A 12,743-nucleotide genomic window follows, 5' to 3' on the forward strand; every position below is an offset into this window, starting at 1 on the left:
GCCGCTGCAACCATGGCCACTCCCACCGTCAGCCCGCCCTCCATGGGAGGTCTAGCAAGAGAAGTAGGAGGGGTGAGAAGAAGGAGGGAGAGCCAAGGAAGAACCTCTCACTTTGGAGGGCTATGGAGGAGCGTGAGGGCTGGGATGGATGGGCTTTTGACCTCAGCTGCTCAGGGCTGGGCTGGGACGTCCAGGTCACCTCTGGCATCCAGGCCGTTCCTGTGTACTCTGGGTGTGCTGCGGTGGGGCAGGGGAGCTGGTGGCTGCAACTGAGCCCACCAGAAACCTCCACTGACTGCCCTGGGCCTCCCCACAACCCTCCTGGGCCTCGCCCTCCACTCTGGGGGCCCGGGGCCTGCTCTCACCTCTCCAAAATGACACGAGATTCTGGAGTGCACCCCTGGATCCTGAGCTCCTGGAGGGCTGGGCTAGGCCCTCAGTACTGGGCCGTCCTCTTCCTCCGCCCCTCCTCTGCTGGCCCAGGGCTGACGCCAGGGACATGAAGGTGGCATGCTTGCCTCAGGACACTCTGGATGTGGCAGCAGCAGTCAGGGGCCAGCAGCTTCCCCCTCCGAGTATCTATGAACTTCTGGGCTTGGGGCAGGACTTGCCAGGCGGGAAGAGGCCCGTGCAGAGCCATAGCAGCTGCCCGCCCCACTCCTTATTGTTCCTAGGGGTTGGTGTTTGCCAGCAGGAAGAGGCTCCCTCAGGGTCCAGGCCAGGCAGGCACCTCAGGGAGCAGGGACCTGAGACCTCCCTGGCCCTGGGGTCTGAGGGACTCAATGGGGAGGACGCAGTGGACACCAGCAAAGTTGTACCTTGCCAGCCGGAGTATGGCTGCCCAGCACCACAGGGCCTTCACTCCCTAGAGAGGGAGGCAGCACCACTGTGCCCATTGGGTGGAGAAGGACACTGAAGTTTAGTGGCCACAGCCAGGCAGGTTGCACAGAGGGAGGGTGGGAGCAGGCAGGGCCCGGGGCAGGTCTGTGCCCCCTGCTCTGACTGCCCCAAGACGTCACCCCAGCAGGCCTCGTCCCAGCCCTTCCCACTGTTGCTGCAGATGGCCAGGCAAGGATTGGGAGCCATGAGCTGCTGCTTCCCCTGTGAACAGCAGCCCTGGCCTTGAGGGCGTTGGGACAGACGGAAGGCCAGCGCCCATTGTCCTGCTGTCCCCGGCAGACCTGTTGACATTGTGCGTCAGCTGCTTCAGGACCAGGCAGTAGACTTCGTCCTGTAGGAACGAGTCCTGCAGAGCCAGTGAGAAGAACTGGTCGGTGAGCTCCAGCGAGGGCCAGGCCTGCCGAGAGGGGTAGTTGCCCATGTATCTGAGGATGGGTACAGCTGTCAAGGAGCGTGGTGCTGGGAGTGGTCCCAAGCTGACACCTGACCGATCCCTGACCCAGGTGCCACTCTGATGCCTGACCCAGGCCTCGCACTGACCCTGGCCCCACACTGACCCCTGACCCAGGCCCTGCACTCTGACCGGGACTAGCACCTCAACCCAAGCCTCACAATGACCCCTGAACCCAGGCCTGCAGGGAGCTTCCGGTGGGCTCTGCCCTGCACTCTGTGAAGTGAGGTCTGACTCCTTAGGGGGTAGTTGTAAGGTGGGGAAGCTCCGATGCCTGCACTGGTGGGGTGGTGTGCAGTAGGGGCAGACTGACTGGGCAAGGATATTGACAAAGATCTGACAGACAATGTCATGGAGGCCAATGTTGGCATGGACACACTTGAGCAGTGGCTGCTCAGCGGCTCAGGTGAATAATTCCACAGGTAGTTGTGGACACAGTCCAGGGGCAGCACAGCTCTGCCCACGGTCTCCTTTTCTGGGGTTCTGATGGGTGGGGCTGGTGTGAGGGCTCGCCACGAGGCCGCTCTGCCCCCCGTGCCTGGGCCCTCTGTCCAGCCACCCAGGGTGGCTGTGAAAGGGCGGAGTGTCCCCTAACCCCAGCCATAAGCCCCTCCATCCCGCCCTCACCCGGGAGGCCAGGCAGGCTCTGCATCAGCAGCAGTGGACGCCCTGAAGCACACAGCACACCCAGGGGCCAGGCGGGTGGCATCTGAAGAACTCATGGGAGAACTCCTCCAGGGTGTGTGGCTTCTCGGGCTCCGCGTGTCGTGGCTCTGCAGGCGTCCCCTCCTGGGCTGCCAGCTTCCACTTCTCCGGCGACATGGCCAGCAAGCTCTGCAGAGGCGCAGGCCTGTGGGCGCCCAGGAGCTGCCCACAAGGCCCTTCCCACAGGCTCCTTCTGGCCTGGCTGCCCCGTGGCACGGGAGGGCCAGACCCCGGGCTGGACAGGGCAGGGCCTGCCCATGCCACGCTGCCTGCTGTGTGGCCTGGAGCCGTGACCCCACTTTCTAGCACCTGTCCCTTTTCCTTAGGTGGGTTAGTGCTGATGGCTGTGGAGCCCGGACCACCCACTTGGGGATGCCAGCCACTCTATGTCTCCCAGACCCAGGCTCCCCTTCCTCAGGAGCCTCTCCTCAGGGCCACCGCCCACCCGGCCCTGCCTGCCTGGTCCCCACCAGCTTCAGACCTCAGCACAGACGTCTCCTCAGGGATTTCTCCCAGACACGGCGCGTCCCACCCTGTTACTTGTTCCCATAACAACCAGTGCCGCTTCTTGGTGGCTCTTGGCTCACTTGCCATCCACTCGTCCTTATGTGTGGAAACGCCTGCAGGCTCCCTGAAGGTGGAGCTGCCGTTGCATCCCAGGATTGTGGGCACAGGGTATAGACCCAGCGCTCAGTATGCGCATGCTGAAATGCCTGTCCTTGCCTCCCCAGCAGGCTGGTCTTGGGGCAGGGTGGGGCAGTGCTCAGAGGAGGGGGACAGGGGCCCCTGAGAGCAGAGGCCGAGAAAAGTTGGGTTTGTCTCCAGGATGCACCCATGGTGGGACAGATGAAGGGAACACCATTATTGAACACCTACTATGTGCCAAGCACTGGTCTGGGTGCTGTACACATACCGTGCCAGCTTCACCATTGGCCCACAGGAATGACAGGGACTGGCAAGGCTGGCTTTACCCCATCCCTCACCACCCAAGGAAATCTCAGTGCTGGGCATCAGGCTGCACACTGACCTTGGCATGGGTGGCAGTGATGAGGCTAGTCCGCCTCTCTGGGGGCTTGGTCCTGTACAGTTTGGAGAGGATGCAGCTGGGGAGCAGATCCTGGACAGCCTGACTCCCCACCGAGGCACTCAGCTGCACGTAGCAGTGCCGGGCCAGCAGCTCCACCAACTCTTCCTCCTGCAGGCACAGGGTTCTCGAGGGGACAGGGGAAGACGAGTGAGAGTCCACTCTCCCCCAGGATGTCACGTGCCCAGCTCTGGCCCAGCACAGTGTAGCTGAACGGTGGCTCAGACAGGAACCTTGATCATATTTTCATTTTTCTGACATTTTCACTTGTGACCTAGATTCAGACTCCCGAGATAATGAGGAAATAGTCTTCAATTAGGCCCAGAAGTAGGTAGCAGCCAGGTGTTTCTCCTTAAGTCTAATGATTTTTATTGCCCAGCAAAACGTTTTTCTGGTAAGAGAATTCCAAAGTGGATTTCTGATGTTGCTGCAGTCCACCATGCTTTGTTCCCTGAACTGCATATCATTTTGTATTATGCCAAGAGACTTCCAACATGCACTTTTATGTTTTCTCTTTAACATCATAACTAGGAATATCTAAGGATTGCTTTTAGCATCCTTCAAAGGAACTCGGTAATCTCCTTTCTTTGTGAAAGTGTTTCACTTACTAACAAACAAACAGTGTGGTGTTAGATTCAGTTGGTTATACTGCAAACTGAATAGGTGGATCCATCTGCAAACTGTCCATGGCAAAAAAGGAAAAACAGGCTAGTATATTATTTTTATTTTTTCACTAAGCTTTAAGGAAATCCTGATATAAGATTTGTCAAACTCTTGCCTAGATTTAAGCTACAGAGATACTGTGGTAGCTTTTCACAGATCAACATCCACGAAGGTTTGTAGGAAATTTTGCCACTCTCTGTGAATGCATTGATTACCACTTGGGAACACGTATCTGGGACAGAAAGAGAAAAACAACGTTTTGACCTGCTTGTTGCTGGAAGTGTTTCCTTTTGTGAACCCCATAAAATGATCATAGTACTCTAGTCCCTAACATACAAACTGTGTTACCATAGGGACTGGATTCTATCCTTATAGCTTCCATAGGGAGAATGATATTCTCTTTGTACTTTGACAACACTGACCTTGCAACTTTGTATAGATTTTCACACATTTCAATCTCTGAAACAAAACAATGTGTAGTCTTAAATATGGGCTTGCCTAAGCTAATTCTAGGAATGAAATATCCTAGAGCCTCAGGCTGCTGTTAGAGGAAAGGACTTGAGTTTTCACTCTTCATGAAGCCTTGAGCCCATCTCCATTCCTTCTGAAGTTTTCTCCTTTGACTTGATTCAGCCTCTGGAGGCAATGATGGCACAGCCTCCAATTAAGCCCAGAGGTCAGTAGTATGCAGTAGTTTCTCCTTCAGCTTAATGATCTCTGTTGCCCAAAGAGGCAATTTTCTGGCAAGGGAACTCCAGGTAAAGTTTTTTCTTTGGCTGGAGTCTCACCACGCTTTGTTCCCTGAACTGACACAAATGATCACACTAAATTCTGTTTTGTATTTCACCAAGTGACTTCCAACACGCACTTTTTCCCCCCTCTGGGAACATCTTAATTTTCTTTCATCTTCCTCCAAAGGCAATCACCTTTCTTTGTGAAAGTATTTTACTTCCAAATACACAAATAGATCAATAAATAATTAAATGAGAAAAGAGTGTGGTGTTAGGCTCAGTAGGTTATACCGTAAACTGTTTGAACGAGTGGATCTACCTGAAACTTTTTGGAGGCAAATAAAGGAAAAAGCTGGTAGTATATCTTCTTTTTTTCTCGCAATGCTTTAAAGAAACCCTGATATCTGCTTTGCCAAACTCTTATTTTGCGTGAAGCTACACAGATAACGCGAAGCCTTTAGCTCGTTGGCGACGATGTATGTTTGTAGACCATGTTTTCATTCTCTGATGAATGCACTGAATAACACTGGGTGACACGTCTCTGAGGCAAGAAGAGAAAACCTGTGTTTTAACTTGCTTGTGGCTAGAGTGCTTTATTTTGTGAGTCTCATGAAGTCGTCATAACACTCTAACCCCTAGGACACAAACCACGTTTCCACAAGAGACTAGGCATCCTCATATTTTCAATAGGGAGAAGAATCTCCTTTTTGCATTTTTACAAAAATTGACCTAACAACATTGTTTTGAGTTTCACATATTTCAACCTCTGAAACAATGCAATGTGTTGTCTTAAATGCTATAGGCTTACCTAAATTAACTGCTGGAGTGAAGTAAGCTAGAGTCTAAAGCTGCCGTTAGAGTTAGAGTTTTAAATCTTCATTAAGCCTTGGGCTTATCTTCATTTCTTCTGACGTTTTAACCTTTGTCTTAGATTCAGCCTCCTAAAACAACAAGGAAACAGGCTCCAATAAGCCCAGAAGTAGATGCACGCAGGCGTTTCTCATTAAGCCTAATGATCTCTATTGTCCAGTGAGGCCCTTTTCTGGCAAGGAACTTCTAGAGCAGATTTTTAACTTTGCTGGGTCTCACCATACTTTGTTCCCTGAACTGGCACAAATGATCACATCACATTCTATTATGTATTTCACCAAGAGACTTCCAACATGTATGTTTGTGTTTTTTCTTTAACATCACTGGGAAAAGCATAGGTTTTCTTTCACCTTTCTTCAAGGACAATTTGGCAATCAACTTTCTTTTGAAAGTGTTGTTCTTTCTTCCAAATAAAAGAATAGGTAAATAAATAAATAAATGAAAAAAGTGTGGTGCTAGTAGATTATACTGCAAACTCTTTGAATGTCTGGATCCATATGCAACCTGTCAGCAGCAAATGAAAAAGACTGGCTGGTTCATGTTTTTCTCATCATGGTTTAAAGAAATCCTGATATCTTTGACAAACTCTTACCTAGAATGCAGCTACACACATAACGTGGAAACCTTTACATGGTTAGTATCAAAGTAGGTGTGTAGGTGAATTTGCCACTTTCCAATAAATACATTGATTATCACTGGGTAACACGCCTCTGGGATTGAAGGAGAAAAAACAAGTTTTAACTTTCTAGTTGCTAAAAGTGTTTATTTTGGGAACCCAATGAAATAATCATAACAATCCAACCCCTAGAATACGTACTATATTTTCATAAGGGAATGTGTTCTCTCCTCATAGCTTCCCTAGTAGGAGTAGCATTTCTTTGTACTTTTACAAAAATTGACTTAGCAGCGTTGTTTTGCATATTTCAAGAGAATAGAATGTGTAGTCTTAAATACTGTGGGTTTGCCTAAATTAATTCCAGGAGTGAAGTAATTTAGAGCCTTAAGCTGCAGTAATAGTGCATGTGTTTCTAACTCTTCATGGAGCCTTGATCTTTTTCATTATTTCTGATGGTTTCACCTGTGACCTAGATTCAGCCTCTTGAGATAATGAGGAGTCAGACTCCAATTAGGCCTAGAAGTAGAAAGTACATAGGTATTTCTTTTTAAGCCTAATGATTTCTATTGCCCGGCAAAGAACTTTTCTGGCAAAGGAACTCCAGAGCAGGTTTTAAACTTTGTTAGAAACCTACCATGCTTTGTTCAATGAACTGATACAAATGGTCACACCACATATCATTTTTATTGCACTAAGAGACTTCCAACATGCAAATATATACACGAAAAAAGAGTGTGGTGTTGAACTCAGTAAGGTATAGAGCAATCTATTTTAATGGGTGAAGCCATCTGAGACCTTTCAGCCTTATATGAAGGAAAAACCTGGTTAGTTTCCTTTTTTCTCACTATTCTTTAAAGAAATCCTGATATACTTTGTGAAACTCTTACTAAGAGTGATGCTACACATAACGTGGACGGCTTTAGCAGGTTAGCATCAACATAGGTTTGTGGGTGACTTTGCCACTCTCTGAGGAATGCACTGATAACCACTTGGCAACATGTCTCTGGAAAAGGGAGAGAAAAAATTACATTTTAACTTGCTTGTTGATAAGAGTGCTTTTTTTTTGACCCCATAAAATAATCACAACATACATGCACTTAAGATACAAATCATGTTTCTATAAGGCGCAGTGTTCTCTCCTTATAGCTTCCATAGGGAGAAGGACGTTCTCTTTGTACTTTTACAAAAATTGACTTAGTAATTTATTTTGGGTTTTACATATTTCAATCCCTGAAACAATGCGATGTGTAGCCTTAAATTCTGTGGATTGACCTAATTAATTTAAATGGTGAAATAATCTGATTTTAAGCTGCAGTTAAAGAACATGAGTTTATAACTCTTCTTAGGGCCTTGATCTTATATTCGTTCATGCTGACTTTTTCACAACTGACCTAGATACAGTCCTCTGAGGAAATTAGAAAGAAGCCACCAATTAAACCAAGAAGTAGGTAGCTCCCAGATGTTTCTCCTTAAGCCTAATAGCCCCTATTGCCCAGTGATGCTCTTTTCTGGCAAGGAAACTCCAGAGCAGGTTTTTGATATTGCTGGACGTTGCTTCGCTGGGCAACAAAGATCAAGTAGTCTCTTAGGTGCAATAAAATCAGTACATGGTGTGATCATTTGTGTCAGTTCATGGAAAAAAGCATGGTGAATCTCCAGAAAAGTAAAAAACCTGCTCTGGAGTTCCCTTGCCAGAAAAGTTACCTGAACTGGCACAAATGATCACACCATATTTCATTAGTTTTTATGTCAAGAGTCTTCCAGCATGCAACTTTGTGTTTTTTCTTTAACATCACTGGTAATATCTAAGGTTTTCTTTCAGTTATTCTGAAAGGCAATTTTGCAATCTCCTTTCTTTGTAAAAGTGTTTTACTTACTTTCAAATACATTAATAGATAAGTAAAGAAAGAAAGAAAGAAAGAAAGAAAAGGTTGTTAGACTCAGTACATTATACCGCAAATTGTTTGAATATGTACACTCATCTGCCACCTGTTTATGGCAAATGAAGGAAAAGTCTGTTAATTCCTTATTTTCCTCACTATGTTTTAAAGAAATCATGATATCTAATCTGCTAAATTCTTAGCTATAAAGTTAAGCTACTCAGATAATGTGGGAACCTTTAAAAGTTTAGCGTTCACATAAGTTTGTAAGCAATTGTGCCACTCTGAAGAATGCACTGATTACCACTGGTTAACATGTCTCAGGGACAGAAAGAGAAAAAACACATTTTAACTTACTTTTTAGTGTAAATGCATCCTTTAGTGAACCCCATGAAATAATCTTAACACTCTAGACCCTAGGATACAAAACATGTTTTCATAAGGGACTGTGTTCTCTCCTCATAGTTTCCATAGGGAGAATTATATTCTCTTTGTGCTTTTACAAAACTGACCTAGCAACTTTGTTTAGGGGTTCACATATTTCAATCCCTGAATGATCAAAATGTGGAGTCTTCAACTATATAGGCTTGACTCAATATCCAGAGTGAAAAAATATAGATCCCTAATCTGCAGTTTACGTACATGGCATTAGTTTTTAACTCATCATGGAGCCTTGAATTTATCTTCATTTCTGATGACTTTTTCACCTTTGACCTTGATTCAGTCTTCTGAGGCAATGAGGAAACAGCCTCCAATTAAGTCCAGAATTAGGCAGCATGCAGATATTTCTCCTTAAACCTAATGATCTCTGTTGCCCAGCAAAGCACTTTTCTGGTAAGTGAACTCCAGAGCAGAATTTTGACTACTGGAGTACCATCATGCTTTGTTCCCTGAATTGCCACAGATGATCACACCATATTCTGTTATGTATTTTGCCAAGAGACTTCCATCATGCATACTTGTGTTTTCTTTTTAATGTGGCTGGGAACATCTTAGGTTTTCTTTCTGCTTCCATCAAAGGCAATTTAATAATCTCTTCTTTGTGAAAGTACTGTACTTACTTCCAAATACATTAACCAATCAATCAATCAATCAATCAAAAGAGTGTGATATTAGACTCGGTAATACTAAAGTTTGAATGGGTGGAAACTTCTGCCACCTGTCCACAACAAAAAAAGGAAAAACTAGGTTAAATTTTTTTTTCTCTCTTCACTTTAAGGACTTCCTGATATCTGATTTGCCAAACTCTTACCTAGAGTTAAGCTACGTAGATTATGTGGAAGCCTTTAACAGGTTAGCATCAGTGTAGGATTGTAAGCGATTTTGCCACTGTCTGATGAATGCATTGATTGCCAATTACTAACATGTCTCAGAGACAGGAAAAGAGAAACTACATCTTAACTAGCTTGTTGCCAAAAGTGCTTCTTTTTGTGAACACATGAAGTAATCATAATATTCTAGTACCTAATATACAAGCCATTTTCTACAAAGGATTGTGTTCTCTCCTCATAGCTTCCATTGGGAGAATGATCTTCTCTTTGTACTTTTGCAAAATTGACCAGCAACTTTGTTTGGGTTTTACATATTTCAGTCCCTGAAGCAACACAATAGTAGTCTTAAATACTATGGACTTGCCTACATTTATTCCAGGAATAAAATAATCTAGAGCTTTAAGCTGCAGTTAGAGTAAAGGTCATGAGATATAACTCTTCATGGAACCCTGAGTCTGTCTTCATTCCTTCTGACATTTTCATCTTTGACTGATGTTGACCCCCACTGAGGCAATGAGAAAACAGCCTGCAATGAAACGCAGAAATATGTAGCGCAGAGATGTTTCTCCTTAAGCCTAATGAATTCTATTGCTTGGTGAAGCACTTTTCTGGCAAGGGAACTCTAGAACAGTCCCACCACACTTTGTTCCATGAACTGACACCTATGATCACACCACATTCTGTTATGTATTTTGCCATGAGACTTCCAACATGCACATTTGTTTTCTCTTTAATGTCATCGGGGACATTTTAGGTGTTGTTTCATCTTCCTTCAAAGGCAATTTGGCAATCAACTTTTTTTTGAAAGTGTTGTATGAAGTAGGGTCCGAGAGATTAAATGACAGCCCACTGACTCAAATTAGCAAAGGAGAGGTTTATTAGTCAAGGCTCTTGCTGGCCAGCAGCCGCTTGCAGGGAACTAGTTCCAAGCAAGGGCCCCGAGCTGCAACACAGGGCTGTCTTATGTATTTAGATTTATATCCTGGTGAGTTAAAGATAGAACTTGGGACTTCCCAGGGCTCTTATCGCAACATTCTGGAGGTGTGGGCAAGCAAGCAAGTTTACAGAAGCAGATGTAGCTGGTTATGCAGGTGTGGCGGATAAGAGTACAATCAATTGTATAATGTCTGCAGAGAAAATTTCCAGGAAAGTAGTAATGCCTGCCTTAAGGTTAGAGCTAGTCCTGCTTTTCCCCCTTACACTTCTTTCTTTGTTTTCTTTGTTCCTTCTTACATTCCCCTGTTTGTTGTGCCAGGAGTCAAATCATTGACTCCTCAGACAAAGGAGTATAGTGTGACCTGAGAACCATCATTTTTACAGGCATGATACTATTTTTTATGTAGGTAAGTAGGTGCTTGATAATGCAGGGCCCTATAGTAATACCTATTAAGAGAAGGAGGAGAGGCCCAGCTACTACTGAAATTAGGGTAGTAAGCCAGGGGGACCAGGAGAAGAGAGATTGATACCAGTTTTCCGAGGCCTGATTTTGTAACTATCACTGTTAGATGTTTTCCCTTACTTGAGCAAGAGTATCTCATATTGTTCCTGACTTGGCATAGAAGCAACAAGCTTCTCCCAAGGCTGTGCACAATCCCCCTTGTTTCATGAAGAGGAGGTCTAGGCCCTTTTATTCTGGAGCACCACTTTGGCCAGGGAGTTCACCTGCTCTTCCAGCTGGGATATACTGGATTCTAATAGACTTAAATCTGCATTGACCTGAGTGCTTAGTTGTTTGAGATTCTGGTCCCCCACAACCAAGGAGGTTGTGCCCAGGGCAGCAGTCCCCCAACCCCTAGACTTACAAGGAGAGGCACTAATATGGGAACAGTGCGTTTTGCCCATGCGAAGCTTGGGAGCTGAAGATGCTCCCTTCCCTTTATCCTCTCATATATGTATACTTGGGGCAAAATGTGCACCAAAATACAGAACTCTGAGGTGACCCATAGGTGTTGCAGAGCGACACATGGGGTAATACCCCCTGTACAGGTGAACCAAGTGGTGGGGGTAGCTACAGCTAACTGAGGGCTCTCACTGCTTGGGAGATCCACAGCATTAACTTGGGTGGTGGCATTGCAGGATACCTGGAGGGGGAACTGTTTAATGGGAACTGCGGTGAATGGAGACAAGTTCCCTTTTCTTGAAGATCACCCAGAGTTAGAGTTGGGTGGGTACCCCAGGGACATAACCTTTGAGACTGGATCTCAGTTAGACTGAGGATTCGTATATCCCTCTCAATGTTCCCTATGGGGAAGACGGCTCCGATTCCCCTGAAATATGGGGGTCGGGGATCCAGGCATAGCCAGCCGTCTTTTGCTAAGTCAGGGTGAGTGGCATTAGCAAACTGGTGAACTGCTGACAGCATGGGAAGAAACTGAATTTTGGGTGGTGGAGTAGGCACAGGGGTTTCTTGCATGGAAAGGGTGGTGGAAGGAGTGGTTACAACAACAGACCTAGAAGGTTCAGGTACCTGGAGAATGATATTACAGATGGGGCTGACTGGGTTGAGGGCGCAGGGGGCAAGCTTCCTTTGAATAGTAAATGACATTCCAGGGTCTAGTCCTGATACATATCTTCTAAGTCCCCATGTTTTACCTAGTTCCCATGCCTTTTGAATACTAAAGACGTTCCAATGAATAACTGTGAGCTTTAGGGGATTGCAGGTTTGCGGTTGGCTACAAGGGGAGGCAGTTTGTTTCCTGCTGAGAGATATGTATGGGTCTTTGTTGCCTTTCCAAGGAGCAATAGTTTCACAGCCCCAGGTAGCACAGTGAAACTGCTGGGGCTTGTGGCAGTGGGTAGGGCCGGCAGCTGGGCACGTTTAGAAACCTACTTTAGCAAGCTGCTTTTTGTTTTCTCTGTTGCTATACCTGCACCCCAGAAATTCTGGGCTGTGGCTTCCCCATCCTTTGGGGATCAGGGATAGACTGGGCCATAACTTACAAAGGTCAAAGTCAAAAACCGGCCGTCTATCCCCATAGTAGGTGGAGATTACAGTCCCCGTGATGGTGTCCGTTAAGACCCAGGAGTAGTTTCCTGGGGCATAGTAACACCACAGTGGGGCTGATAGGCCTGGCTTAGGGGGAGCTCCACGAGGAGTAAGACTAGGATTTTGGGACTCGCAAAAGTCTCATCTTTAACGGGTCCTCCTCGGTGGCCGGTTTGACGATTATTCCTGTCTCCGGGTGTGTGTCGGTAGCCACTTTCACCTGCGAGTGATGAATCCAAGGATGAATGCCACTGACTTTAATGGCAGTTGGTGTTGTCACGATCACCACATGAGAGCCTTTCCATTTGGGGGCAAGAGCCTCAGTTTTATGCCATTTCACCCAAACACGATCACCCGGTTGGAATGGGTGAGGGATTTCTGGAGCTGGCTTCTGGAGGTCCCCCTGCACGGTTTCTGTCACAGCCCGTTGAACCTTTTGGAGTGCCTGTAGTGACTGAAGCAAGTTATGGTTGGATAATTTTTCCATGTTTTCTTTTTTTTAATAATCAATATTTTGTATTATGATATTGTGGGGTACAGTTAAGGGTTAGGTATACAAATATGCTTCGTTCAGGCACCCTTGCTG

General features: G+C 46.2%; 1 pseudogene; it reads right to left on the minus strand.

Moving 5' to 3' along the window:
* The window catches only part of LOC103269644, a 102,534-nt pseudogene that overhangs the window by 4,571 nt on the left and 85,220 nt on the right, over window positions 1-12,743 (minus strand).

Source organism: Carlito syrichta, unplaced genomic scaffold (genome assembly GCF_000164805.1).
Source record: "Carlito syrichta isolate Samal-C Ts95f unplaced genomic scaffold, Tarsius_syrichta-2.0.1 Scaffold309408, whole genome shotgun sequence".
Classification (NCBI taxonomy): Eukaryota; Metazoa; Chordata; class Mammalia; order Primates; family Tarsiidae; genus Carlito; species Carlito syrichta.